Source organism: Sminthopsis crassicaudata, chromosome 4 (assembly GCF_048593235.1).
Source record: "Sminthopsis crassicaudata isolate SCR6 chromosome 4, ASM4859323v1, whole genome shotgun sequence".
Classification (NCBI taxonomy): Eukaryota; Metazoa; Chordata; class Mammalia; order Dasyuromorphia; family Dasyuridae; genus Sminthopsis; species Sminthopsis crassicaudata.
Window position 1 is genome coordinate 316535185 of NC_133620.1, and position 27638 is coordinate 316562822.

Sequence of the window (27638 nt, forward strand, 5' to 3'; positions counted from 1 at the left end):
TAGTGTCTAGAAACTGGAAGATGAATGGATGTCCATCAATTGGAGAATGGTTGGGTAAATTATGGTATATGAATGTTATGGAATATTATTGCTCTGTAAGAAATGACCAGCAGGATAAATTCAGAAAGGCTTAGAGAGACTTGCATGAACTGATGCTGAGTAAAATGAGTAGAACCAGAAGATCACTATACACTTCAACAACAATGCTGTATGAGGATGTATTCTGATGGAAGTGGATATCTTCAACACAAAGAAGATCCAACTCACTTCCACCTGATCAATGATGGACAGAAACAACTACACCCAGAGAAGGAACACTGGGAAGTGAATGTAAATTGTTAGCACTACTGTCTATCTACCCAGGTTACTTATACCTTCGGAATCCAATACTTAACGTGCAACAAGAAAATTGGATTTAGACGCATATATTGTATCTAGGTTATACTGTAACACATGTTAAATGTATGACATTGCCTGTCATCTAGGGGAGGGAGTAGAGGGAGGGGGGGAAATCTGGAAAAATGAATACAAGGGATAATGTTATAAAAAATTACTCATGCATATATACTGTCAAAAATGTATAATTATAAAATTAATAAAAAAATTAAAATTAAAATTAAATGATAGACATTGAGGAAAAACTAAAAAAAAACATAAAATAAAAACTATCCATGAAAAACAAGAATGAAAAAAAGAAAAAAGTTAACCAACTTGAAAAGGAGATAGAGTCTCAAAGATGAAAATAACTCTTTGAAAATTAAAATGAGAAAGAAGAAGCCAGTGAACCTATGAGAGAAGAAATAACAAAAAAGATTCTAAAGAATGAAAAAATAGAACAGAATGTGAAACATTTTATAAGAAAAATGACACATCTGGAGAACAGCTCAAAAAGAGAAGCTATAAGAATAATTGAACTGCCTGAAAGTTGTGATTGAAAAAAAAGACCTTGACATAATGCAAAAAATAATCCAAGAAAATTTTTCCAGAGTGATAGAACAAGAGGGGAAAGTAGAAATAGAAAAAAAAATCTGCCAATTACTACCTCAACAAAATCCTTTGTGGAAAACATATAGGAATATTATTGCCAAATTTTGAAACTCCCAGTCCAAAGAGAAAGTTTTTCAAGAAACAAAAAAAAAAAAAAAAAAATCAATTCATATATGCTCAAGTTAGAATCAGAATTGCACAGGATTTATCAGCAGCCACAATAAAAGACCACAAGTCCTGAAATCACATCTACCAACAATCAAAAGAACTAGGCCTGTGGACAAAAAATATCATATCCAGCAAAATTATCTATAATATTGAATGAAAAAAAAATTGACAATCAACAAACTTGTAGAGTTTCAGGAGTTTCCATCAATCAAACCCAAACTTAATTTAAAATTTAACATATAAGATAACATATGTTTTAGATTGATATCAACTCAAAAGAAAGATTGGGGCAGAGTTAAGTAATCATGTTATTCAAATGAGGTATAGAGGAAAAATAAACAGAGGCATGGAGGGGAAAGAAAGGCTCATAGTTCTGAAAACCTGCTCACATTGGGAATGAGTTAAATAAGCAACACTACAAATATACCATTAAGGATATAGCAACCTCCAAAATCTATATAGAATAAGAGGGACAGATGGGGAAGCAAAGAGTGAGGGAAGAAGACAAGGGAGGGATGCATGGGTAGGGGGAGGTTAAATAATAGCAAGGCAAGTTAGGTGCAGAATTAAAGCAAAGAGTCAGCAAGGATGGGTAAGATGTGGTGGTGGGATATATGTGTATGTATATATCTACATATATCTACACAAATATATCTTTTCTTAACTATAGCCTGCTTGGGGGTGGGGGAGAGGATAAAAGAGGGGAAAAATAAAGTTTAAAAATGCACAGTAGAGAACTAAAGAATAATTTACAAGGAAGTAAAGAAAAATAGATACTTACAAATATAATTTCTTCTACTAAATATATATATTTTCTTGAACTGGTAATTTGTTGTTATATATTTTGACTCCTCCCTGATGATCTGCTGAGCACATGACAATGTTCTCTTTTATTTTGTTTTGTTTTGAGTTCCTTTTCTACTTTTCTTTTTTTTATTGTTTTTTTTTTTCCATTAAAATAAAAAAAAAAAAAAAAAAAAAAAAAAAAAATCCTGGACAGAATATTGCCAAAAAAAAAAAAAGCATGAAAACACAAACAAATAAAAAAGTTGTCTGATTCTATTAGAACAAGAGAGAAAAGTGAAAATAGAAAGAACCTACTAATCACTGAAAGAAACCCCAAAATGAAAATTCAAGACATGTCATTGTCAAAATTCAGAAGTTCCAGGTTAAAGAAAACATATTGCAAGCATCTAGAAAGAAAGTATAATCCTCCAGGGTGAAAAAAACAACAAGGAAAAAAACCAAAAACACTTTAGTGGAATAAAGGATTTTCAAGCATTACTGATGAAAAAACAGAGCTGCATTCTCTTCAGATGCTCTCTCTTGGTAGATACCTGTACTTGGTTCAACTTCTCTTTGTCAGCTAGTTAGAAACAATGCCATGAAAGTAAAGGGTCTTAGAGCCTTTTACCCCTCTAAGGACAATATGTAACTCCATAAAAACGACCTCAGTCCCTTTCTTGACTATTTGACCTTCTCTTTTATATGAAATATAAATTAAAATAAATTCTTCAAATTCATGAGTTTTGAAAAGTCAGTATACCAACTCTCTGCCAGATCCAGGATCACAGGTGTGCTAAAACCAGTTTAATAATTTGAGTCATTGTTGAATTTTTAGTGTGATCAAGTATACCTCATAAATCTGCAAATGATAGAATGTAGGGTTTGATTTATTGTTTTATTACCGTCTAAACTTAAATAGGTGATAGGACAGGTACGTGGCACAATGGATAGAATGCTGGCCAGGAATAAGGAAGATTCATCTTTCTTAATTCAAATGTGCCCTTAGACACTTATTAGCTGTATGACCCCAGGCAAGTCATTTAACCTTGTTTGTCTCAATTTTCTCATTTGTAAAATCAGCTGAGGAAGGAAATGAGAAACCACTCCAGTATCTCTACCAAGAAAATCATCATTTCAGTCTGAACAATAAAAAGTGACAATGAAAATGTTAATAATGGAGATTAAACTTTAAAGTATATATTATATTACAATTTGTTAAATTTTCTAGAGCTGACTTTTAGATATTTAGTAGCATATATCTGCCTAGGATTTAGGGAGTCCAAGTTCCCATCAGATTTTGTAGCTAGTCCAACACTAATGTCCCAAGGAACAAGGAGAGACCTTCAAGAATGACCTTTTGTACCCAGCACACATTTAACTAAGATAAGGACTCATTTGACAGTTTGCTATACAAACACAGGAGCCAAGAGAAACATAAAATGGTAAATATGAATGAGCAGTCAGAAGGGACTAAGCAAGGATGAAATATTTACATTCTAATAGGGGAAGATAATACAAGTGTTCCCTCAGAATCTTAATGATATTCAGGATGTAGGGGAAGTTAAATAAAACAAGGGGCCTTCAGAGATGGTTTGTTATGTTTTGATTATCTTAAACTAATGAAGGGGGTAAAAATAACACAGACACACATATATTAAAGCAAGTGATAAATGGAAATTCATAGATTCATATAGAAATCTCTTTGAGGGTGCTGCTCTATGTAAGGAATGCTATTTGTGCAAATTCAGAATAAAAAAGAATTTGTTGAGCAAAAATTTTTAAAAGAATTACAGGATCACATGACTTTTATGAAGATGTTTTGTATAGCTTCACATGTAGTTTCTTAATGGGGACTGGGGATGGGGATAAGGGAAAGACTCTGTAATTCCAAAGTTTCAAAAACAAATGTAAACAAACAAACAAATAAAAAAAATGGTTTAAATGTAACTGGAGAAAAATATTAAATAAAAAAGAAATACAGAATCAAATCTTTACTCCAAAGGATTCACAGTGAAATAAACCTCTTTTCTCTCCAAAGAGGTGTAGGCTATAGGTGCAGAATGACATAATCACTGTCAAATAAGGTCAATACATCACATTTGTTTTGCTTAACTATACAATCTTTGACACAAGGGAGAGTTCTATGGAGACAATACTATGAAATGATGGATATAAAATAGGGAGTAGACCCGAGTTTCATTAGAATAGGCAATTCTCAGTTGAGGAAACTCCCTATACCAACATAAGTGAGTACCTTCTCTACAATTCATAGTCTTAGAGAGTTGCCTACATACCAAGTAAAAAATAGAGAGAATCATGGGAGATAAAGTGAATAATTTCAATCACATTAAATTAAAAATATTTTGCATGAGCAAAATTAATGAAGCCAAAATTAGAAAGTAGGCAGGAAACACTTGGGGGGGGGGGAGCAGGGAAGGAATTTTATAGCAAGTTTCTCTGAAAAAGGTCTCATTTCTCAAATATACTTGAAAGAGAATTAAACCAAATATATAAAAATAAGAGTCATTCTCCAATTAGTAGGCAGTTTTCATCAGAAGAAATGAAAGCTAATAATAGTCATGAAAAAATGATCTAAACCACTAACAATTAGAATAATTCAAATTAAAGCAATTCTGAGGTACTACCTCATATCTATCAGGTAGACTAATATTACAGAAAAGGAAAATGATGAATGTTGAAGGGGATGTAGAAAAATTGGTATTCTAATGCAATATTTATGGAGCTGTGAATTGGTACAATCATTCTGGAGAACAATATGGAATTATGCCCCATTTCTATAAAACTGTTACAAGGTCTTTAGCCCAAGAGATCAACATTCATTGCACAAAAATATTTATAGAATCTCTTTTTGTGGTGGCAAAGAATTAGGAGTGGCTGAACAAGTTGTGATATATGATTTTGCTAGAATATGATATATTATTGTGCTTTAATAAATGACAAAGGGAATGGTTTTAGAAAAACATAGTAAGACTTACATTAGCATACATACAGTAAAGTGAGCTGAACTAGGAGAACATTGTATATAGTAACAGCAATACGGTATTTTGTGAGACTTAGCTATTCTAGTCAATACAATGATCTACAATCAGTTTCAAAGGACTCATAATAAAAAAATGTTATCAACCTCCAGAGAGAGAAACGATGAACTCTTGAGTCTGGATTGAAGTATATTTTCTTTCATTTTATTTTTCTTGCCTTTTTTTCTCCTACAATATGGCTAATGCAGAAATAGATTTTGCATAATCTTATATGCATACTATATATGTCATATTTATTGCCTTCTTAATGGACAAGGGCTTCTGGAAGAAAGGTGAGAATTTGAAAGTGAATTTTTTTTTAATTTTAAAGAATTGCTCAGAATATTGAGAAACTAAGTGACTTGCTCTAAGTTACACAGCTAGTATGTATCATAAACAAGACTTGAGAGATATTTTCTATCTGCTATATTATGATTGAGAAGTGATAATGATCTCCCAAAAATAAATAAATAAATTTTTAAAGAATTAAGGGATCAAAAAATAATTTTCCCTATTGTCTCTCCAGCCTTGACTTGTTTCTGTAGCTATACAATTTTTTCCCCCCACAGAATGAGAAAAAAAAAAGGCTCTGGGGTATTGTTGAAACAGGACAGAATAGAAGAGTCTCCAGATCAGTTAGGCAGGGCAGGGTAAAATGATTCAGGCTAAACACTTTCTAATACTCTTTAGTGGCCATGAGAATAATACAGCTAAATCAATAAACTTATCTTTCTTAGGATTTTAAAGCCACCAATTCAATCACCACACTCTTAGAAACAGCGAAGCCTCCACACCTGTGTTCTGAGACAATTAGCCCAAGAAAGGATGAAGAACCAAGAGTATTGGTTCATTATTTTGGGGATGAGAAGGCAGTTTGAAAAAACACAGGAAGTATACTTAGGGAATGGGGGGGAAAACAATCTTACTCTGTTGGTAGAAAATAGATATATTTTTTGGATGGGGTTTCTGGTCTCCTGCTGCCATCTAGATGCTAGTTTTGTTTCTAGGGGAAACTGTCAATATCTTAGGGGTCAAGAGAATTGGGCAATGGAAAGATGATGACCCTTAATCTTTGGATGGGGCTTCTGATCTCCTGCTGCCATCTAGATGCCAGTTGTTTTGTTTCTAGGGGAAACTGTCAGTATCTCTGGGGTCAGGGGAAATAGGTGATGGAAAGATGATAAACCCTTAATCCTTTGTCTTCGCATAACTCCTTGTGATTGAAAACCAAAATATCCTTAAAGCCCTCCTGAAAGTCAGATCATAGTTGTTTTCATAATATTACAAGACATGAAACAGAAGGACAAAAAGATTGAACAATTTGTTGAAAGGCATACAGAATGGCAGGAGCAGAGCTAGCAGAAGATAAAAAGACTTACCCACTCCTGGATAACCCTATTTAATATTCACTAATTAACAAATCTATCAATCATGAATAATGTGTCGAATATGCACAATTTCTAGAAATTAGAGTCCTATACTAGATGCCCAGAGGATAAGATAGACAGTAATGCAAAAGACTAGCCTCAAGGGGAAAAAAAAATCATTAACTTTAAATATCACTTTATGTTATAAAGATACACACAAACTCACAGAATGACAGAATCTCATAGTTGGAAGGAAATTTTCAAATTGGTATCTATTCCAATCCATATTTGGAAAAGAAATCCTTCTATAATATACATCACTAATTGTCATTCAATTTTCACTTGAAGACTTGCAGTGCATTACTTCCACCCCATGAGAGCCCATTCCACACTAGGACAGTTTTAATTGTCAAAGTTTTCCATCTTTGCAAATCTTCACCCATTTGTTCCTACCATGCTCTGGAGCCAAGAAGGAAAAATCTAATTTTTCTTCCACATGACAGACATTCAAATGCTGGAAGACAACTACCAAACTCCCCCCTCCCATTCTCTACTCCAAGGTCTGTTCTCCTCCATGCTAAATATTATCCAATTTTTAACTTTCAACAAACTTGTGAAGTGGATCAGTCAAATATTATCTCCATTTTATGGAAATAATGATACTTTAATGATAGTTTGATTTGCTCAGTCTTAAAGTTAGTGACTGAGTGACTGTTAGTTTCATTTTTATTAATTTTAAGGATTTTGTTCAATAAAAATTTATTAAGTACTTACTATATACCATGCACTGTACTAAACACTGGGAATAGAAATAATTTTTAAAAATTGTTTCTACCCTTAAGGAGTTTACAATCTAATGAAAGACAATACAAAAATGGGAGCTGAAAAGGGTTGGGGGGATGGAGCAGAGTGGAAGGTATCCACTGACAAAATGAAGGTAAAGTGAATCCAAAGAATGATTTTGATAGGAAATGGCTCTTCAGAGAATTTTCTTTAAATGAAGGCTTTAGGAGTTTTTGTTTTTGGAGGTTTTTTTCCCTGCACCCTCCAGCCCTTCAATATGAGGGACAGAAGTTACTGAGAGTACAAAGAAGGCTAATTGCCAAAACTGGTATAATGTCCAGGATAATGAATTTCCTGGTGATGAATTTGTATAGGTCTTTTTACAATTTAAATTTTACTTTTTAAAATCTTAGTAACTATTAACAAAAACAACCATCCAAATACACAAAAAATTGAAATTGACTATAAATCATAAATTTATTTGACATAATAACAAGAATATTGTTTTTTTTCATTCTATGTTCTTTTCCAGATTTTATTTATGCTATTTTTTAAATAAAAGGGCAGCATAAGTAGATAATTTGATAGATATAGATAATTCTTTGCTTTTTTCACTCTGTATCATTTCATATTAGTTCTTTGTATTATTCCTATTTGTTGTTTCTTATATTACAACATTTTGCTATGTTCACATATCAAAATTTCCTCATTTTCTAATCTTTTTGTACCTTTTATCTTTAATTTTTTGCTATTACAGATAATGCTTTTATGAATATTCTTGCACAAATAGGCCTTTTTTCTTTCCAGTAACATTGTTAGTTTTATTAATGTGTTCTCTAGGTCAAAGGAAATGAATAGACAGTTTTAGAAAAAGAAACAAATTTTCCATAACTTGAAAATTGTTCAAATAAACTAATAGAGAAATAAAAATCAATAGAAGATAAATACAATTCTGATTACACCGAATTAAAATGTTTAATACTAAAAAATTACTGCAGCTACCACACAAACAAGAGTTGTAAAGTAGGTTAAAATTCTTCCATTAAATATCTACAATAAAATAGCCAAAATATGAGATTGAGACAAATATAAATTTTTTGAATGCTAGTTAGAAAAGTGGTCAAAAAATAGATAAGATCATAAAAGAAGAAATGGAAATTATCTACAACCATATGAAGAAATGCTCTCATCACCAATAATAAAAGAAATAAAAATTAAAACAACTCCGAGATTTTTCTTCACATACATCAAATTGGAAAAGATGACCCCCAAAATAAAAGCAATAAATATTGGAGCCACAGTAAAAATACAAGCACAGTAACTGCCTTGAATTTATCTAACTATTCTAGTAATTGAGAACTATGAAAAAAAAAAAAAAAAAAAAAAAAAAAGTCCATTCCTTCTGGTTTGGTAATCCCGCTATTGGTTTTATACTCCAAGAAGATCAGTGACAAAAAGTACAATATGTAACAAAATATTCACATGAGCCTTCTTTATGGTAGCAAATAAACAAAATGAGTTCCCATCAGTAGGAGAGTGATGGATTCAACTGGATGAAGAAACTGTATAAGAATATAAAGAAATATTACTGAACAAGAAATAATGAATATTAGAGATTCAGGGAAAAAATGTATACAATTATACAAAAGTACAAATAGAACCAAGAAAACTATAAGACATGAGGGTTACCTCAAATTAACTGCATAAACCGATAAGCAGAGGATGGTAACAGAGATTGTTGTTGTAATGAAGACATGAATGATATATGGGTGTGGTGTACTTTATCCTTCAGTTTTGCTTAACTTTTATTTGTTATAAGGGACAGTTCAGGAAGAGAGTGTGTTAAGAAATTACTATTATATATTGTATTTTTATATATTAATATATTATATTTATATGTGTAAATATGTATTGTTCTGGTTGGTTTTCTGGAGGTCTCGGGACCAGCCTTCATTTCAGTTGAGTAATCACCACAAGAATAGCCAGGTGATAAAGTTCAAATTCTTTATTGCCTCTTTTCCTGGGACCTGGCTAGCCACAAGGAGGCTAATGAAGATGAAATTAACCTTTCTGAGTCCCAGGGCTTGTGCTTCAGCTTTCAGCCACCTCAAAAAAAACTCAAAAAAAAGAGGTGATCACATCCTCCCTGACATCTCAGGAAGGGAGATGAAAACACCAAAGGAAAATGGGGAATCAAACCAAGAATTAATGGGTTTCTGAAGGATCTCACTTGAAACAGGTATACATAAATCCATCAACATGAGAGGTATTACCCAAGCACATAGTAACACAGGCTAATATTGATTAACAAATAACATGAATCAACATGAGGAATTATACATGTCCATAAGTCCTAGAAATAGTCCAAAACCAATCTATTGTCCATTACTTCATGTGTCAGAGAATCCAATTATTGCTGCAAGTTTTGAAGTCCTGCAATATCATGTTACAGGGAATCCAGTGATTCCTACTGGTTTTGAAGTTCTGCAACAGTCTTATCAACAATTTTTTATCTCAGGAAATCCAATGATTCCTGCTGGTTTTGAAGTTCTGTAACAATTTCATTATCAGCCATGCTCTTTTGGTCAGGTATTTCTTAGGTCTTTTCCTGTTTTGAGGTTTTTCTCTTTTTCTATCTCTCTCAAGGTGCTTGTTGCCACCCATCTGATTCCTTCTCCATCTGCAAAAATACAAGCAAATCCTTTCCCCTAAGCAGTTAATTTATCTGGTCCCTTTCATTCACCACTTTCTGTATCTCTCCACATCACTGGAGATTATATTGAAGCTGCTCACATTGGACACTGCCCTTTTTTTGGGTTAAAAAGCTTGAATTCTCCCCAATTGTAATCCCTTTCTCCCATCTGATTGCTTCTCTGCTGATTTATCATATCAGAATATTGAATTTCTAAAAACTCTCTGGGTGTAAATTTGGCTGCCATCATGCCCCCATGTTTTTTGTTTGAGGTCTTGGAGCTGGACTCTGCCTCTCATTTCCCTGGGTCAATCTACATTCTGAGGCCCAATTAAAGCCCTTGTTGCATTTTGGACATGGAGTTTTGGGTCTTGTTCTCCTATCCTGTTTTCTCACTTTATCTCTATGCCTACATTGAGCATTCAGATGCCCTACTTTACTACACTGAAAGCATCAACGAGTCTCTCTGGAAGTCCCTTGATTTCCTCTAAAGGAGCATCCTTGTGTATTCCCCATATAATTCTTCTACAAACCTCATTAGCATTTTCTCTAGCAAGTTATTTGATCATTATTCCTGTAGCTGCATTTTCTCCAGTCATTCATATGACAGCTGTTTGCAGACGTCCCACAAAATCAGCAAAAGGTTCATTTGGACCTTGCTCTATTTTTGTGAAGCTTCCCCTTAGAAAGCAAAGATTTTAAAATTTAATTAACTATATTCAGTCACACTGCTTTCTCTTTATTTCCAATTTTTAAAAAAGTTAAACTTGGATACAAAAAGAGAAAAATAGAAGACAGAAAAAGCATTGCCATGTACACAGCAGAACATGAGAGGATTCAATATAAAGCAATAAATTTTCATTTCAAGAAAACTTCTACATTGCTTCACAAGAGCAAAAAGTTTATATTATCTTTTCTTTAATTTCTATTTTACGTATGTTTTATCATATACATGATATATTATAACAGGAAGGAAAGGAAAAATGACTTATTTAGTACCTTAAAAATAAGTTTTTGTTATATGGCATGTTCACTATGAGGGGGAAAAATATAGGAGAAAATTTTGGTAATATAAAAACAAAAGATACCAATAAAAATTTATTTTAACAACAACAAAAAAAGAAATCCTTTTTCCACTTTTTAAGTGTGAAAGCTTTTATAAGTGACATATCACTTTGGGCAACCAAAACTCAGGTTTTAAATGTCATAGTAACTGTGCTGACTTCATTAGTTAGTATCTCAAGCTAATACCTACTAAGGGCAAGATTCAATGTTAATAATATTGGATAAGGGGCAGCTAGGTAGTGCAGTAGATAGAGCACTAGCCTTGAAGTCAGGAAGATCTGAGTTCAAATTTGATCTCAGACATTTAATACTTCCTAGCTGTGTGACCCTGGGCAAGTCACTTAATCCTAATTGCCTCAACAAGAAACAACAACAACAACAAATAATAATAATAATATTAGATATGGTTATTAAACTGCACATATTCTTTGGCCCAATTATGCTAGTATTAGATCTCTATTTCAAAGAGATCTAAGGATGAGGAAAAGGACATATATATACAAAAATATTTATATCAGCTCATCAATATTTTCTCCCACAACTCTGCTCCTTCCAACTTTATTTTTTTTTATTGCTGAGTGCCCTAGTATGACAGGATTTAGACTATAGATTATATATACAGCTAGGTTTCAATGAGTACAAATAATAATAATATAACTATTTTTTCAGTATTTAAAAAGATCCATAATCAATGTCCAAGATGAATTGATATCTTTCTAAATTACCATAGCCAGAAAAATTCATCTGATTTCAAGTGTTGGGATAATGAATCTCATCAAGTTTAGATAGGGTGGTCCCATCTACTTAGTATTCTGGCTAGCATAACCTCCTGAAATTCAATATATTGTTCATTCATTTTAATTATGTCTAGGTCACATAGCTGTTAAGTGTCTAAGGCCATATTTGAATTTAGAAAGATGAGTCTTCCTAGATCCAGGTCCCCAAGTCCAAGATGAAGCTATGCATTTTCTTTTTTTCTCCACTCCTTCCCCTTCTTACCTTCCTGCAAACTGGCCTCCACGAAATGATGATGATGATTCATTATGATCTCTTAAATAGCAAAAAGAAAGTAAATTGGATTTGGAATCTGAGAACTGGATTTTGAATTTCAGCTCAGTTACTTTCTAACTACATGAATCTGAGTAAAAAATTAACTTTTGGGGACTATAGTTTTTTCATATCTAATACAAGGGGTTTAGACTATATTAATCTCTTAGGTCCCTTTCCTTTTTAAATTGAAGATTATCTTTGATCCTTAAGTGCATCCCTTTCTAGTCAAAACCAAGGACAATATTTGTTTGCCTCAATTGTAAAATAGAGATAATAAGAATACTTATTTTCCAGGATGGCTATAAGGACAAAGTAAGATTTTATTTGTAAATCTCTTAGCATAGTACCTGGCACACAGTAGGTCTTTAATAAATGCTTGCTTATTTCCTTCTCCCAGAGAAAGGACATCCCTTACTAATTTAGCCCTATCTCCCCATTTCTTTTCTCCCCATTCCTCTCTTTTCTGGTCCTTATCTTTGACTTTTCCACACTGAATTCTCCTTTCCCTTGTCTTTCCTGTTTTGCTTTAAAGTACCCTTAGATTCTGGGTATTACCAGTTCACTCATCAAACCTAACCATCTCACCAGTAAACCTAGCAACTAGGATTCCAGCTCAAGAATTTGCAATATATTTGCAATAACGTGCTAAAAGGAAATCATTAATTGAAATAGGAAGTCTTCCATATATGTGCCAAAATGTTTGTGGCAGCTCTTTTTGTTGTAGCTAGAAACTGGAGGATGAATGGATGTCCATCAGTTGGAGAATGGTTGGGTAAATTGTGGTATATGAAGGTTATGGAATATTATTGCTTGGTAAGAAATGACCAGCAGGAGGAATATAGAGAGGCCTGGAAGACTTAAATCAACTGATGCTGAGTGAAATGAGCAGAACCAGAAGATCACTGTATACTTCAACAACAATACTGTATGAGGATGTATTCTGATGGAAGTGGAAATCTTCAACATAAAGAAGATCCAACTCACTTCCAGTTGATCAATGATGGACAGAGGTAGATACACCCAGAGAAGAAACACTGGGAGGGGAATGTAAATTGTTAGCACTAATATCTGTCTGCCCAGGTTGCATGTACCTTCGGATTCTAATGTTTATTGTGCAACAAGAAAATGATATTCGCACACATGTATTGTACCTAGACTATATTGTAACACATGTAAAATGTATGGTATTGCCTGTCGTCGGGGGGAGGGAATAGAGGGAGGGGGGGTAAATTGGAAAAATGAATACAAGGGATAATATTATAAAATATATATATATATAATAAAAAAAAAAGTTAATAAAAATAAATAAATAAAAAAAAAAAAAAAAAAAAGAAATAGGAAGTCTTCTCTTAAAATCTTTAAATTAGTCAAGATCCCACATTTACATTTTAACCACCATGTCCAAGTCTGAGAACCCTAGTCATTTTCTGGAGTTTCCTCCTAACATTTTAAATTTCTTTTAGTTTAGTATCTGAAGCTTTGAGAATTATAAATGCCATCAGCCTAGGGACCAGCTTATTTTTCTTCTCAATCTTTAATCATAAAATGACATATTTGGAGTTTTTCTAATCGAACTCCCTCATTTTGCACAAGTACACTAAGTCCCAGAGAGGTTCACCAAAGGTAGTAAATGCCAGAGAGAAATTCACACTCCATTATTCTTGCACCAAAGCCAACACTGCTTCCAATGAAATGCCTCCCTTTTAACAAGTATGTATTGAGCAGGTCTAAGTGTCCATTTATCAAAGTACAGAATGCTATGTCCAAAATAAGACAAAAATCTGCCCTCCTGGAGCTTATATCACTATGGGCAACAAAATTTGTGCAGGAGAAACCATCAGGGAGCAAAACAGATCCATTATTCCCTTACATAATAATCTATTATCTCTTTGATGCTTCATTATTATACTTTTTGAAAGAATTGCATCTCATACCAGCTCATTCCTTAACCTACTGGAATCTGACTTTTATTCCCACTTTTTGTTGTTATTATTGAGTTGTTTCAGTCATGTCCAACTCTCTGGGATCTCATTTAGGACTTTCTTGGCTAAATTAACAAAAGTTAACAGTTGGCTATTTCCTTCTCCAGTTTATTTTACAGATGAGAAACTAAGGCAAATAGGACTAAGTGACTTGCTTAGAGTTATACAACTAGTAAGTATGTGAAGTCAGATTTGAACTCTGACCTTCCTGACTCCATAACCTACATCTATTTGCACTACTTTACTAATCTAAGATCATAGGATTTAAAGCTGAGGGGCAGCTAGGTGGAGCACTGAATTCAGGAGGACCCGAGTTCAAATCTGATCTCAGACACTTAACACTTCCTAGTTGTGTGACCCTGGGCAAGTCACTTAACCCCAGCCTCAGGGGAAAAAAAAAAAAAAAAAAGCTGGAAAATACCTTAGAGATTACAAAAGAACTTTAGAGCTTTCAGCCCATCCCTTTTATTTTACAGAGGAAAAAACTACATCACTAATGACCTTTTAGCATTCAAATCCAATAGTCTTTTTTTCAATCTTCAATTTTCTTCAACAATATTTTATACTATGGAATGCCTCTTCCTTCTTTGTCACTTATTGCCCTCTCCTTCCATGATACTTCTCTCTTCTTGTTCAAATACTGTTGTTTTTCAACTAACTTCAAATGAATTTCATTTAAATTAATGTTTATTATGCATTTATAATAGCCATTCCTTCATAAGACCCTCAAAGTGAGGATTATGAAACCCTACTTTGATTGTTTATATTTATATTAAATATATTTAGTATATTATATTAAATTTAGTTATATATGTATTTACAAAAATACATACATATTTATAAATATATTAAATTTATACTAAAGTAGCCATGGGGAATTGATTTAATCTATGAGTCTCCTTTGCTTAGCCCAGGATACCTTTTATCAAGGGAGAATATATCCCCTTCCACCTCACCTCTGACCAAGCATTCTTTTTTAGCTGGAACTGCTCTCTCTTTTCTCTGTGGCCAGATTCTAGGCTAGCTTGCTGGTCTTATACAGCCCCACAAGGCCTACTCAAGTCCCTTAACCAAGCCAGTCTTCCTGTCTTACCTAGTAGAAATGACTCTGATCAATTGACAGAGATGTCCGGGATTTATTTACATGTAGTTCACACCTCTGATGGATTGATTCAATCCAACTATGTTCTCACCTGATAAAGGTATAGGGTAAAGTGGGGTGGGGTAATAGATTGGGTCATTGATTCAATCAACCCTTCTCTTATAAGGAAAATGGAGATAGATCTAGGGGCTTTTGCTTTGTTAGCTCCTCCATGGGTTTGTCCTCCCTGACCTTGCCTCACCTAAGACAGGTGAGACTTTGATAGTTGTATGGTACTAGACAGACTCTTCCATCTAACTGTCCCCTGAGGGGGGCTGCCCTTAGATGATAATCTCAGAGCTCTGGGGTTCTACTTACTTTATAGTAAGTAGAAAGCAGACTGATAGTGCAGAACAAGTACAGAATGTAAAATGACTAATCAGTTTAAACATGATCCTCCCAACACATTTTAGCAGCAGTTATATAACTTACTGAGTCCTATTCTCTTAATGGCTGCTTGTGGATACTGTTTTTGTTTTTTTCATTTTTAAAAAATGTTTAGCCTTTCTTGTTTGTATAAATAAAAATGATCTGGCCCAAAGCCAATTCACATTTAGTACTTTTTTTATTCTCCCTTTTTGGAGAGGCCCTAATAAAACCACAAGTAAAATTCTAAGTAATATGAGAAAAGGGAACCTAATTTCCCTAATTGAAGGCATGCTTCCTTAGGACAAAACCCAGTCCAAACAGCATACTGGCTACACAACAGGGAGTACACAGAACAAGTATAGTGTTGTACTGGCAAATGTTTAACAACCGACTCTCTTAAAAAAAAAAAAAATGTTTTCACTGACACACTTTTAAGTTTAATTTGCATTAACATTTTCTCCATATCTTTCTTAAGTCTGGACAAACAACATAATAAAGCCAAAATCTAATTTATAATTTGCTAATTTTCAAGACAAATGCTCACATTGATAATTTAACAATCAGTCCTAATGCTAGGTAGCTCTAGCACTCTCCTGACAGCACTCCAGCCTCTGCAGTTCCTCAGTGCTAGAAAAAGATGAAATTTATCACTAAGTCAATAAATGATTGCCTTTTCCCTTTTTGTGGAAGAGAGCCTCAGCAGATATCTGGGTAATTGAATTCTCCAATCACTACTATATCATGCTTCATTCAAGATCTGTGTCTCAAACCTTGTTCTACGGTGATCTGTAGCATTTAATCACAACAACATTGACTTTCCTCCCTTTGGTTCATAGATTTCCTCATGAGTATGGCTGAATAACTAATACACAATGATATACCATAGAACCTCTACCCCCCACTCCAATTACCTATCCTATTTCTTTTGAATAAGGCATGCTTATCAATATCCATGATTGGGAGAGCCACAATTGACTACCCATGGTAGTCATCCTACCATGACTCAATGATACTTATGAGTATTTCCCTTTAGGATCTCTAGTTCTTATTTGTTGCCTAAATATTAACCATTTGAGTACAGACACTTAAGGCCATGGGTTTTACAACTGGCATCTTTTTTTAGATTCTATCACCTAATTCTTTTGAAACACCTCGTGACAATGGTCTGGGACTTTTGAGGTCCCCCTTCTCAATCTCAACAACTTTTAAAAAAGCGTAATTCCAAATTGTCTTCTGAAAGTTTTGGATTTATGCAGAGCTCTATGAATAGTGTATTAGTATACTTTTATTTCAATGATCTTCTTGGCATTTATTGTTTCCATTTTTTTTTATTTTATTTTATTTTTTTTGCTTTTTGCTGAAGCACTTAGGGTTAAGTGACTTGCCCAGGGTCACACAGCTAGGAAGTGTTAGAGGCTAGATTTGAACTCAGGTCCTACTGACTTCAGTAGGTACCTAGCTGCCCTTCCATATTTTGCTATCTTTGCCATTTGTTGTAAGTGAAAAGTGAGTTATTTCTATTTAGATTTCATTATTAATAGTGATTTGGAGAGATATTTCATATATTTAGTAGTTTCAGTTCTAGTTTTGAGGACTGTTCATTCTCATCTTTTAATCACCTGTTCAATGAGGAATGGTTTTTGTTTTTACATATTTGCTTTACTTCCCCTATGTAGCTTTGATATTAGACCCTGATCAGAGATCTTTGTTGTACCATTTTTCCCTATTAAATCTTCTTCTTTAAAAAAAAAAATTCTATCTCCTATCAATTTTTGAGTGTCTCAATTGTCAAAAGCAATCCACAAACATTTATCAAGTACTTACTATGTTTCAGATACTGTGTAAAGGCCTACCCTCAAGGAGCTTACATGCAAATATTGATCAAAATAGACAAAGTAGATGGTAAGAGCTTGGGGGAGAGAGGAGAATTGCTCAGGAGCAATCTTTTGCAGAAAGTGGGATTTAAGACTTGAAGGAAGCCAGGAAACTCAGAAGGTGAAGGTAAGGAAGAATATTCCAAGCATGGAGGCAGACACTGAAAAACCATGGAATTGGGAAGTGAAGAGCCATAAAGAGGAGCAGCAATCTGGCTAATATAATCGAAACACAGAAAATATGAAGAAGAATAAAGTTTAAGAAAGCTGGAAAGGGAGAAAGAGACCATGTTGTGAAAAGAATTAAATATCAAACAATTTATTTGGTCCTTAGAGTACTGGGGAACTGTTGAGAAGGAAGAAAATGTGTCGTCCAATGCTTTAGAAAAATCTCTTTAATAGCTGAGTGGAGGGAGTGAAATGAGACAGAGACCAACCAACAAGTTATCATAGACTGTACCAGGTTGGTGGCTATGTCAATAGAGAGAAGTAGGCACATAAGAAAAAATGTTATAAAGGTAGAAACAATAAGACTTGATAAGATTGGATATGAGAGATGAGTAGGAATGAGGAGTTAGGAATGACAATGTGGTTGTAAGTCTAAGTAACTTGGAAAGATGTTTATACCCTCAAAAGTATCAACAATAAAAAAGAGTGAAAAAGGAAAATTGGAAAAAAGAGTTTGGGGAAAATGATGAGTTTTATACAACTACTCTTTTTTCTTTGGAGCTCCTCTTTATGAAGGATAAAAAAGATACTTTTCCTCCCAATCCTTTTAGTTTACTACTGTTTGGATTAGGTATACATGACTCCCTCAATAAATACAATTTTATCAAGCCTTTGTTAGGTCCACTTGATCTCTGGATAGAAATATGTTGCCTTTATAGTTAAAGCCATATTCCCAAAACATAAACTCCATTCTCAGATACCATTTTCATAGCTAGCTATTCCCTTTTTTCCCCTGAAACTCCCTAGCTCACCCAAGTTGGAAATACAGCAGCCACTCACAGGCCTGATCCCAATTCTGATCAGGATTGAAGCTTTGACCTGCTCTATTTCTTATCTGAGACTCTCCTAAGGTGGTACCCCTCTTCTCACTCACCATATTGGTATTAGAATTAATATGGACTCCTAACTGGTTTTAGTGTTACTAAAGCTCAGTACTCATAAAATGAAACATTCAACCAGCCTCTGTCTTTCTAGTAATAGGATTATAACCACCATGTATAACCTGTTCACTTCCCAAATTAATTTTTTTTTCTTCTACATTTCTTACCTTAATGGGCGATAAGTGAGGAAAACTGAATCTTGGTCCTTTTATCTTTTTTTTTAAACCTGAAATTTCAAAATCATTGACAATATTTTAGGTTCCTTTGGGCAGTAACATTGATATCCAGGTGAATCATCAGAAATAGGCAGTTATTATTTTTTTATAAAGGGAAATATAAGGGAAAGTAAAGACTCTATTATGTCTCAGATATGTGCTCCATAAAGGCAAAAGACCTCTCTGTTAATGCTACTAAATCATCAAATTGCTGTTTCAGTACCCTTGAGCAGGAAATCACCTCTTCTTCCTGGCTGACCCTCTTTCTTCAATGACCTCTCCCTTATACCTTCTATGGCTCAAAGACTTCATTCTTTGGAGGATAAACAATTTCTTCCTCCTCAGAACATCTAGCTCTCTCCTCAAGAGCCTCATATGTGGGTTAGGGTTTTTTAAGTTCCAGTTTTACAGTAATCTTTTTCTTCTTCTCTGTGTAATCCTCTTCAATTCTCTCATCTCCTGACAGGGAGTCAAATCTCTGTTCCTCCCTGATTCCTTTTCTTTTCCAACTGATGTTTTACTTCTATATCTTTTAAGAAGTTTTCATTCTCTCTTGCCACCTGGGGCTCGGAGAGACACTCTTTGAGTCCTTTCACTTTCTCTTCCAAGAAGCACATACTTGTGCCAAAAAATAAAAAAAAAATTGCTCATTGTGAGAGAATTATAAATATCGCATACTTGATATAAATCACTGCACAGTTTCCCCTACTCTCCATTAATGATTGAGATGTTCAGACTTGTTTTTTTTTTTTTTTAATCATATGAGGGTGTTTACATCCCAACCCTGAGCATGTTTAAAATTTTAACAGGCAATTATCACCTCTTAATAACTCGATAACTTCATTCAACTTCCTTTCTCTAGATCAAAAACAGTTCCACAAATACATCTAATTCTCCTTCAGTCTTGTATCAAGCTCCTAGAGTCATCTCTTTCACAATTTGCCAAACCCAACAACCCACTTTCAATTTACTTTACCCTTTAATTGTCTAACTTAGTTTTTCTTACTCCTTTTGCCTTATCTTGCCAACTACCTTCTCCTTTCCTCTTCCATTCTACTTAGTTAAATTCTCCTCCTCAATCTTCCTTAATGCTTTTATATTCTCCTTAATTGTTCTTGAATCTACTTGTTGAATCCAGAAGTAGAAGCTTGTAGATATCTGTATATAGAGACTGTCTTCAAATTTTCCTCAGTTTCTCAGTTTTCAAATCTCTCTTCCCCAAAATCTAACTCTGATTTACTTCACTTTTCTAAGGCCCTTCAATTCACATGATTTCTTTCTCATTCCACTTCCATCTTTTCTTCTCCTGCTTCTTTTTCCCACCAATCTACTTCCACAGAAGTATCTGAAATTCATTATATCCAAAAGTCATCATTTTCCTTGCTTCTCTTTTTTTTTAATGAAAGAAATTTTGTCTCATCCCTTAATTTTCAAATCTCTGTAGAGATACCAATACAGCACTAGATTTTAATTTTTTTGTTTTATTTTTTAAAAATAAAAGCTTCTATTTTTCAAAAACCATGAAAAGATAGTTTTTTTCTTAGTTTAGCAAGAAATGAATTTTCCTATGTCAGAAAATTGCAGTGTCTAACATAACTACATTTATGATGCAAAACTACTCGTACTGAATGTATGTTCTGGTTAACACTGAAGCTAGTCTGCATAAAAAAAAAAAATCAGTTACTTCAAGATAGAGTTTGCAATAGGAAGTCAACATATAAACAATGCAAAATGTATTACAAAGCTATATGACATAATTATAATCACAATGATCTTCTCTGTGAAAAATACAACTATTAGTGAAATAAAGTGTACAACTGAACTTCTCCTCCCTGCAAAAAACAGAGTATAAAGGAAAATACTTTATTTAAAATAGGGGAAATCATTGTTTTTCTTTACAATATAATTTGACACAAAAAGCAGTCAAAAGATTGCACCAATTCCACAGCCAGTTTCCTGAATATGTTCAGAGTAAAAGTCCAAAAAGCAGAATGTGGTTTCTGAAGCAAAGAGAGTTTTCAACATTAACCTTTGTAAAACCTTGTGTTCCAAATTTTTCTCTCCCTCCTTCTTACCTCCTCCCCTAGACAGCAAGTAATCTGTTGCGAGCTGTAGTCTCTAGAAGCTGCCGGATCGCTCTCTGGGAAGAGATCTGCTGTGTCTACTCAAATCTCTCCGACAGATTCTTCTTCCTGTAACGAACCGTTGTCTCCAGGCAGTTGCTGTTAACTCTTGTCCTTAGAAGTGACTTCCCTTCCTGCAGAGAGCCCCGTCAAGCCTGATGCAATTCAGAGTCTTCTCCTCTTCCTGGATTGCTGTCCTCTTTATCCTCCCAGAGAATAGGCGTGGGATAATGCAAGGGCTTCTGGGAAGAACCACTTCAGCCAATGGGCTTGCTTCTTCTATCAAGTCAACCTGAGTTCTCACCTTGTAACTATCCAGACAACCTCAGTTCTCACTTAGTAATCCTAACATCTCCCCCTTTCTTTTGATTTAGAACATAGGACAGTCATGATCTTGAAACATAAATCCATCAATATGGGAAGTATTACAGATAATTACATAAATGACCTTGAAACATAAATCCATCAATATGGGAAGTATTACAGATAATTACATAAATTACATAAGCACATAGTAACATAGTAATGTAACACATGCTAGAAGTATATAACATAATCATAATCAAATAATCATAAATTGAAAATTTATAAATGTCCATAAGTCCATTGTCCATTAGTCTCATCTTGTGTGAGGAAGTCCAATGATTCCTGCTGGTTTTTAAAGTTCTTTAACAGTCTTCTTATTATCCATGCTCTTTCAGTGTCAGATGTTTCTTAGATCTTCTCCTTTATTTTGAGGTCTTTCTCTTTTTCTGTCTCTCTCTGATGGACAAGGCGAATATGACTCGTTGGCACCCATCTGATTCCTTTTCCTGCTGAAGAAATACAAGCAAACCCTCTCTCCCAGGCAGTTAACCTATCTAATTACCTTCTATTTACCACTTTCTAAATATCTTCTCATCATTTGGCAATTACATTGGAATTGTTTGCACTGGGCACAGCCCTGTTGGTTTAAAAGGCCTGTATTCTCCCCAAGTGTAATCCATTTTTGCAATCTGATTGCCTTTTGACTGACTTATCAGGTAATCCCTTTCTGCCATGTGATTGCTTCTCTGCTGATTGATTAAATCAGAGTCCTGGCCTTCTAAAGGCTCTTTAGGTGTAACATCAGCTGCCATCATGCCCCAAGTCTTTTTTGCCTGGGGCCCTGGATCTGGGCCCCTCATCCTATTTCCCTGAATTAGTTTACACTCTGATGCCCAATGGAGTCCTCTGTTGCATTTTGGACATGGGGTTTTAGGTCTTCTCTCACCCTGTCTTCTCACTGTATCTCCATACCTACACTGAGCTCTTAGATGTCCAATTTTTCCACATTGAAAACATCTCCGAGTTTCTCTAGAAGTCCCTTGCCAGGAGGGACCCTGTCTTTCCACATTCATCATTGTCCGGGTGTAAAAAGCATTTGTTCCCACTGTAGCACAGCGTCTTATGATCTCCTCTAAAGGAGCATCTTTGTCTAATCCCCATATAATTCTTTTGCAAATCTCATTGGCATTTTCCTTAGCCAGATGTCTGGTCATTATTTCTGTAGCTGCATTTTCTCCAATAGTTCTTTTGACAGCAGTTTGCAAACGTCCCACAAAATCTGCAAAAGGTTCATTGGGACCTTGCTGTATTTTAGTGAAAGCCTCTCCCCGATCCTTCTGTCCAGGGAGGACACCCCAAGCTTTTATTGCAGCCTTAGCAATTTGTTCATATATTGTCATGGTATAATTAATCTGTTCCGAATTCTCTCCATACCGACCTTCACCAGCCAAGTGCTCAAAAGTGAATTGTGTGTTAACTCCTATTTCCAAATTGCATCTGACTTGAATTTTACATAATTCATGAAATTCCGCAAGCCATAATAAATTTTCTCCAGGTTCCAGACATGTCCTTGCTATGGATTTCCAATCATTCGGGGTTAGGACTTCATAAGACAAACCATCTAGTAACATTTTGACATAAGCTGATGTAGCCCCATAAAGGGTACAACCTTTTTTCAAATCCTTAATTTTATTCAAATCTAAAGGTGCATATCTTCTCCTTTTTTTACCTACAGAGTCAATCTCTTCAATCACAGGATATGCATGTATAAAATCACTTATATCCTGTCCTTCTCTCTTAGCTTTAACCAATGCTTTTTCTAATCTTGTCATAGGCTTAGGCTTCTTCACAGGCAATTCTGTTTGTGTTTCTGCCTCTTCCCCTCTTTCTTCCTCCATCTCTGAAGGTGGGGTTGATGTGGGCCTGTCAATAATCTGTTCTCTAGGCAGGGTTGAAGCTTCTTCAAGAGAATCATACCATAATTCCTCATTTAAATCCTCTTGGTCTAGGGATAGATCTTGATCTTTCCTTTTTTCCTCACACTTCCTCCTCTGTTCATTTTTAGAACTTTTCCTTCTCCTACAACTTGCTTGATAGTTTAAGGCTAATTGAACTATGTTGTAGATATAAAATACTTCTGCAGAAATTGAACGAGGCCCATTTTTTGCTTGAAATTCTTTCATTTCATATCCCACTAGCTTCCATTTATCTACATTTATTTTTTCTTCCTCTAAGAACCAAGGGGATGTGCGTCTTAATGCAGCCAAGAGTTTAGCAATCTGTACCCAAGTTACAAGTAAACTCTGCTCCTCAATTATGTTGATTATACTCTCTATAGTACCACTCCTGAATGGAGCTGAGGTTGCTTCTGGGGCTGGGGTTGAGTCGGCTGAGGTCCAGGGATTGAATTTAGCTAACATGTGCCCCATTTCAGCTATAAGAGATTCCTGGTTTAGCCCTTAACAAGTTAAGTTCCTTATTTATCTATTAGCACGCTCACTTAATCTTTAACAAAGTTTCCTCGTTACTCACGGTTCTGGGTCAGAGAGACTGAGATCTAGATCGGAAGCTTTTCCACTGGAATCAGGACCGTGTCCGTCCCTGTTCGGGCGCCAAATTGCGAAGGTCTGGTCTAGCTCCTCTTGTCAGGATAAGCAAAAGTCCTTGCCCCACGTTGGGCACCAATTGTAGCGAGCTGTCGTCTCTAGAAGCTGCCGGATCGCTCTCTGGGAAGAGATCTGCTGTGTCTTCTCAAATCTTTAAGACAGATTCTTCTTCCAGTAGTGAACCGTTGTCTCCAGGCAGTTGCTGTTAACTCTTGTCCTTAGAAGTGACTTCCCTTCCTGCAGAGAGCCCCGTCAAGCCTGATGCAATTCAGAGTCTTCTCCTCTTCCTGGATTGCTGTCCTCTTTATCCTCCCAGAGAATGGGCGTGGGATAATGCAAGGGCTTCTGGGAAGAACCACTTCAGCCAATGGGCTTGCTCCTTCTATCAAGTCAACCTGAGTTCTCACCTTGTAACTATCCAGACAACCTCAGTTCTCACTTAGTAATCCTAACAGTAATCCAATATAGGTTAAACATGTAGCACTAACTATTTTTAGTCAGACCACCTAGATTTCAATGCTTACTGTTAACTCACTGCTTATTTGACCTTGAGCTAAACCTTTAAACTTTTGTAGGCCTCATATGAAAAATGAGGGACTTGTAGTATGAGTTCTTAATCTGAGATCTGTGAAAGAACTGGGCAAGAAAGGGGAAGGAAGGACCAGTGGGGGGGAAAGGGTAATGTTGCTTTCCCTGGTTGGATTTTTAGGTTTTTTCCTTCTGAGGAATATTGTGTTGAAAAGAAATAAGATTTTTTTTTTTAAGTCACATGAAGATAATTTTCTTGGGAGGTGTTTGGAGATGAAAAGACTTCAGCATTTCCTATATCCCCTCTCTTGGGAATAGGAATTAATTTTGGAGTATGGGGCACAATGGAATATAATTCTACCAAGATCCTAAAATGGGAAGAGCACTGGACTGAGACTTGAAGTACAAAATTCAGGTAAGCTGAATACAAAATAGGAATTTAATGGGAAGAACACTGGACTGGTACTTGAAGTATAAAATTCAGGTGAACTGAATTCAAAGTTCTGAACATTACTGGGTTTGGACTTGGAATCCCAGTTCTACCATTTAATAGCCATGTAAACTTGAAGCAAATTGCTTAAATTCCCTTCACCTCATTTTCTGCTTCTTTAAATAGAAACCTTATTTGTTGTTTCAATCAACCAACCAATGAGAATTTGCTTTCTGTTTTTTTGTTTTGCTCTTTGAGGTAACTGGGGTTAAATGACTTGCCCAAGTGAACACAACTAGTAAATATCTGAAGCCAAATTTGAACTCAGATCCTCCTGACTTTAGGGCTGATGTGTGCTATCTTGCCAACCCTCAACAAGCATTTGTTAAAAGCCTACAGTGTGCCAGATAATGGTAGACAAAAATGAAAGTCCCCTGACCTTAAAAAAGCTTTTATGGAAGACAGGAAGGTAGAGAGAACAAAATGCACACGTATAAATAAATATAAGAATGTATGAAATGCGGGCAGTGGTTAGATGAGGTAGAGGGATCAAGAAAAGCCTCAAGTAGGAAGTGGTACTTGAGCACAACTTGGAAGGATGCTAGAGTCTCTGAGCAGAGGAGGATGGAGAACATCCCTGACTATAGGATAGGGTGAGAGGTGGCCATGGACAAAGACGTGCAGAGGAAAATGTAATGTGGTGGTGTGGGAATAAAAGTGTAAGTATGAGAGGACTTGAAAATAAAAAAGCCTCACACAAATAAAATATTTGATGGCAGGAGAGAAGAGGAGGAACAACATCAAAAAGAAAACAACTATTCACAAGTATTTATGAAATATACACTCTGTATTAGACATTATACTAGATGTTAGGGATACAAAGACACCCCCAAAAAAAACCTCTGGGAAGGAGTCTTCAAAGGACCCAGAAACTCTAAAAAGCTGAAGTGAGGAAACAGAATAATATTCCAGCACTAAAATATATCAAAGAAGCAGAAGATGTTAGGAAAACAACAAATTGGCCAACTTAATTGGAAAGTAGAATGTTGGGGAGCAAAGAGAAGGGTGTAACAGGAGAGGTAACCAGTCTAGAGAGGTGAGCTGGAGATGGATTTTGAAGATTTTAAATGTTAGATTTTGTGATGATGGTGATAGGTGGAAGAGTGCAGAAAAAGGCATGTAACTCCCTAGTAATTAGCTTTGGCTCTCTGAAAAATGAATGATGAAAATTACTATTAAGTAATAGCTTGAAATGAAGGTGTGGAGGGCCTTAAGTCTAAACTAAGAAGTTTGTAATATATCCAATAGAAAGAAGGAGCCTCTGAAACTTTGTTGAGCAATAAAGTGACATGACAATAACATATGCATTACAAAAATTATTTTGGTAGTTGTATGAATGATGGACAGGAGAAGGGAAAGACTAGAGATAAAGAAACCAGTTAGAAGGCTATAGCAATAGTCTGAGTGAGAGGTGATGAAAGTCTGAACCTGTGGGGCAGAAGTGTGAATTGAAAATAAGGATAGAAAGTGAGAGATGGTGGAGATGGAATTAACAAAATATGATGATAAATTGGATGTGGAGGATTGGGGAAACCTAAGAATGATGTAGTGTACAGAGTGCCCAGCATGGAATTAGAAATTCAAATCTGACCTCAGACACTTACTAGCTATGTGACCCTGGGCAATTCACTTAACCCTCTTTACCTCAGTTTCTTTATCTATAAAATGACCTGGAGAAGGAATGGAAAACCACTCCAATATCTTTGCCAAGAAAACTCTAAATGGGGTCACAAAGAAACAAGCATGACTGAAAAGAACAACAAGACTAAGAAAACTCTAGTGGTTTCCTCAACATGTAAAGGAACCAAGAATTTGGAAGAGACAACCATTCTGGCAGAACTCTCCTAATATTTCTTTCCTTTAACTTTAAAACAATGCATCAAGTCAAATTCTGGAGTAGTATAACCATACTCATATAAAAGTAGTATAACCATAATGCATAAAAACACACAAGAAAGTTTTTACAGTACAGGGGAAAATGGGAAGGGTGGCAACAGGTAGAATCTAAACTGACTGAGGAAGCAAAAATTCAAACTTTCAAGCATATTGCTATATTAAGCAATGCATGGCCCTTGGGAGAAAGTTGGGATAAAGGTTCCTCAACTTTAGCACTAGACTCTAAATATAGGGAGAGATAGTTTTTTACACATTAAAAGATAACAATAAAGCAGAGTATATAATTAGGTTATCTGATTTATAATTGGAGAAAATATTAGGAGCTTTTCAAGTTGAGAGGGGGATAAATGAATTTTGAGAGTTGGGAAGGAAAAATCATGTGACTATCTCAATAGATGCAGAAAAGGCTTTTGACAAAATATAATATCCATTCCTGTAAAAATACCAGAAAACATAGGAATAAGTGAAGTGCTATTTAAAATAAATAATACTTATCTAAAACCAAGAGTAAGTATCGGTGATGGGAATAAACTAGAAGCCTTCCCAAAAAGATGAGAAGTGAAACAAAGATGTCAATTACCACCAGTATTATTCAACCTTGTGCTAGAATTGCTCACTTTGCAAAAAGACAAGAAAAAGACATTGAAAGCAAGAAAAATAGGTAGCAAGAAAACAAAACTATTACTGTTTGCAGATGATATGATGGCATACTTAGAGGACCCTAGAGAATGAAATTTTAAAAATTAGTTGATTAACTTTAGCAAATTTGCAGGATATAAAATAAACCCATATAAATCATTAGCATTTTATAAATTACTAACAAAACCTAGCAGAAAGAGATTAAAAGAGAAAATCTGTTTTTAAAATCTACAATTAGTATAAAACATCTGGGAGTCTATCTAATAAGATATGCAAAGGAACATTATGAACACAATTGCAAAACATTTTTCACATAAATAAGTTAACATCTAACAATTAGAGAAATATTAATTGTAATGGGTAGGCTAAGCAAATAGAACAAAAATAAAAATAATACTTAAAATAATTTACTTATTCAGTGTCC

At 34.9% G+C, this 27638-nt stretch overlaps 1 long non-coding RNA gene across 1 annotated transcript; it reads right to left on the reverse strand.

Moving 5' to 3' along the window:
* Positions 1 to 8540: 8540 nt before the first annotated feature.
* Positions 8541 to 21569, reverse strand: LOC141538658 (uncharacterized). Its single transcript, XR_012481095.1, has 3 exons — positions 20702 to 21569; positions 18579 to 18637; positions 8541 to 9809 (listed from the first exon to the last, which is right to left on the reverse strand). It is a non-coding gene; the product is annotated as an uncharacterized LOC141538658 (long non-coding RNA).
* Positions 21570 to 27638: the final 6069 nt, after the last annotated feature.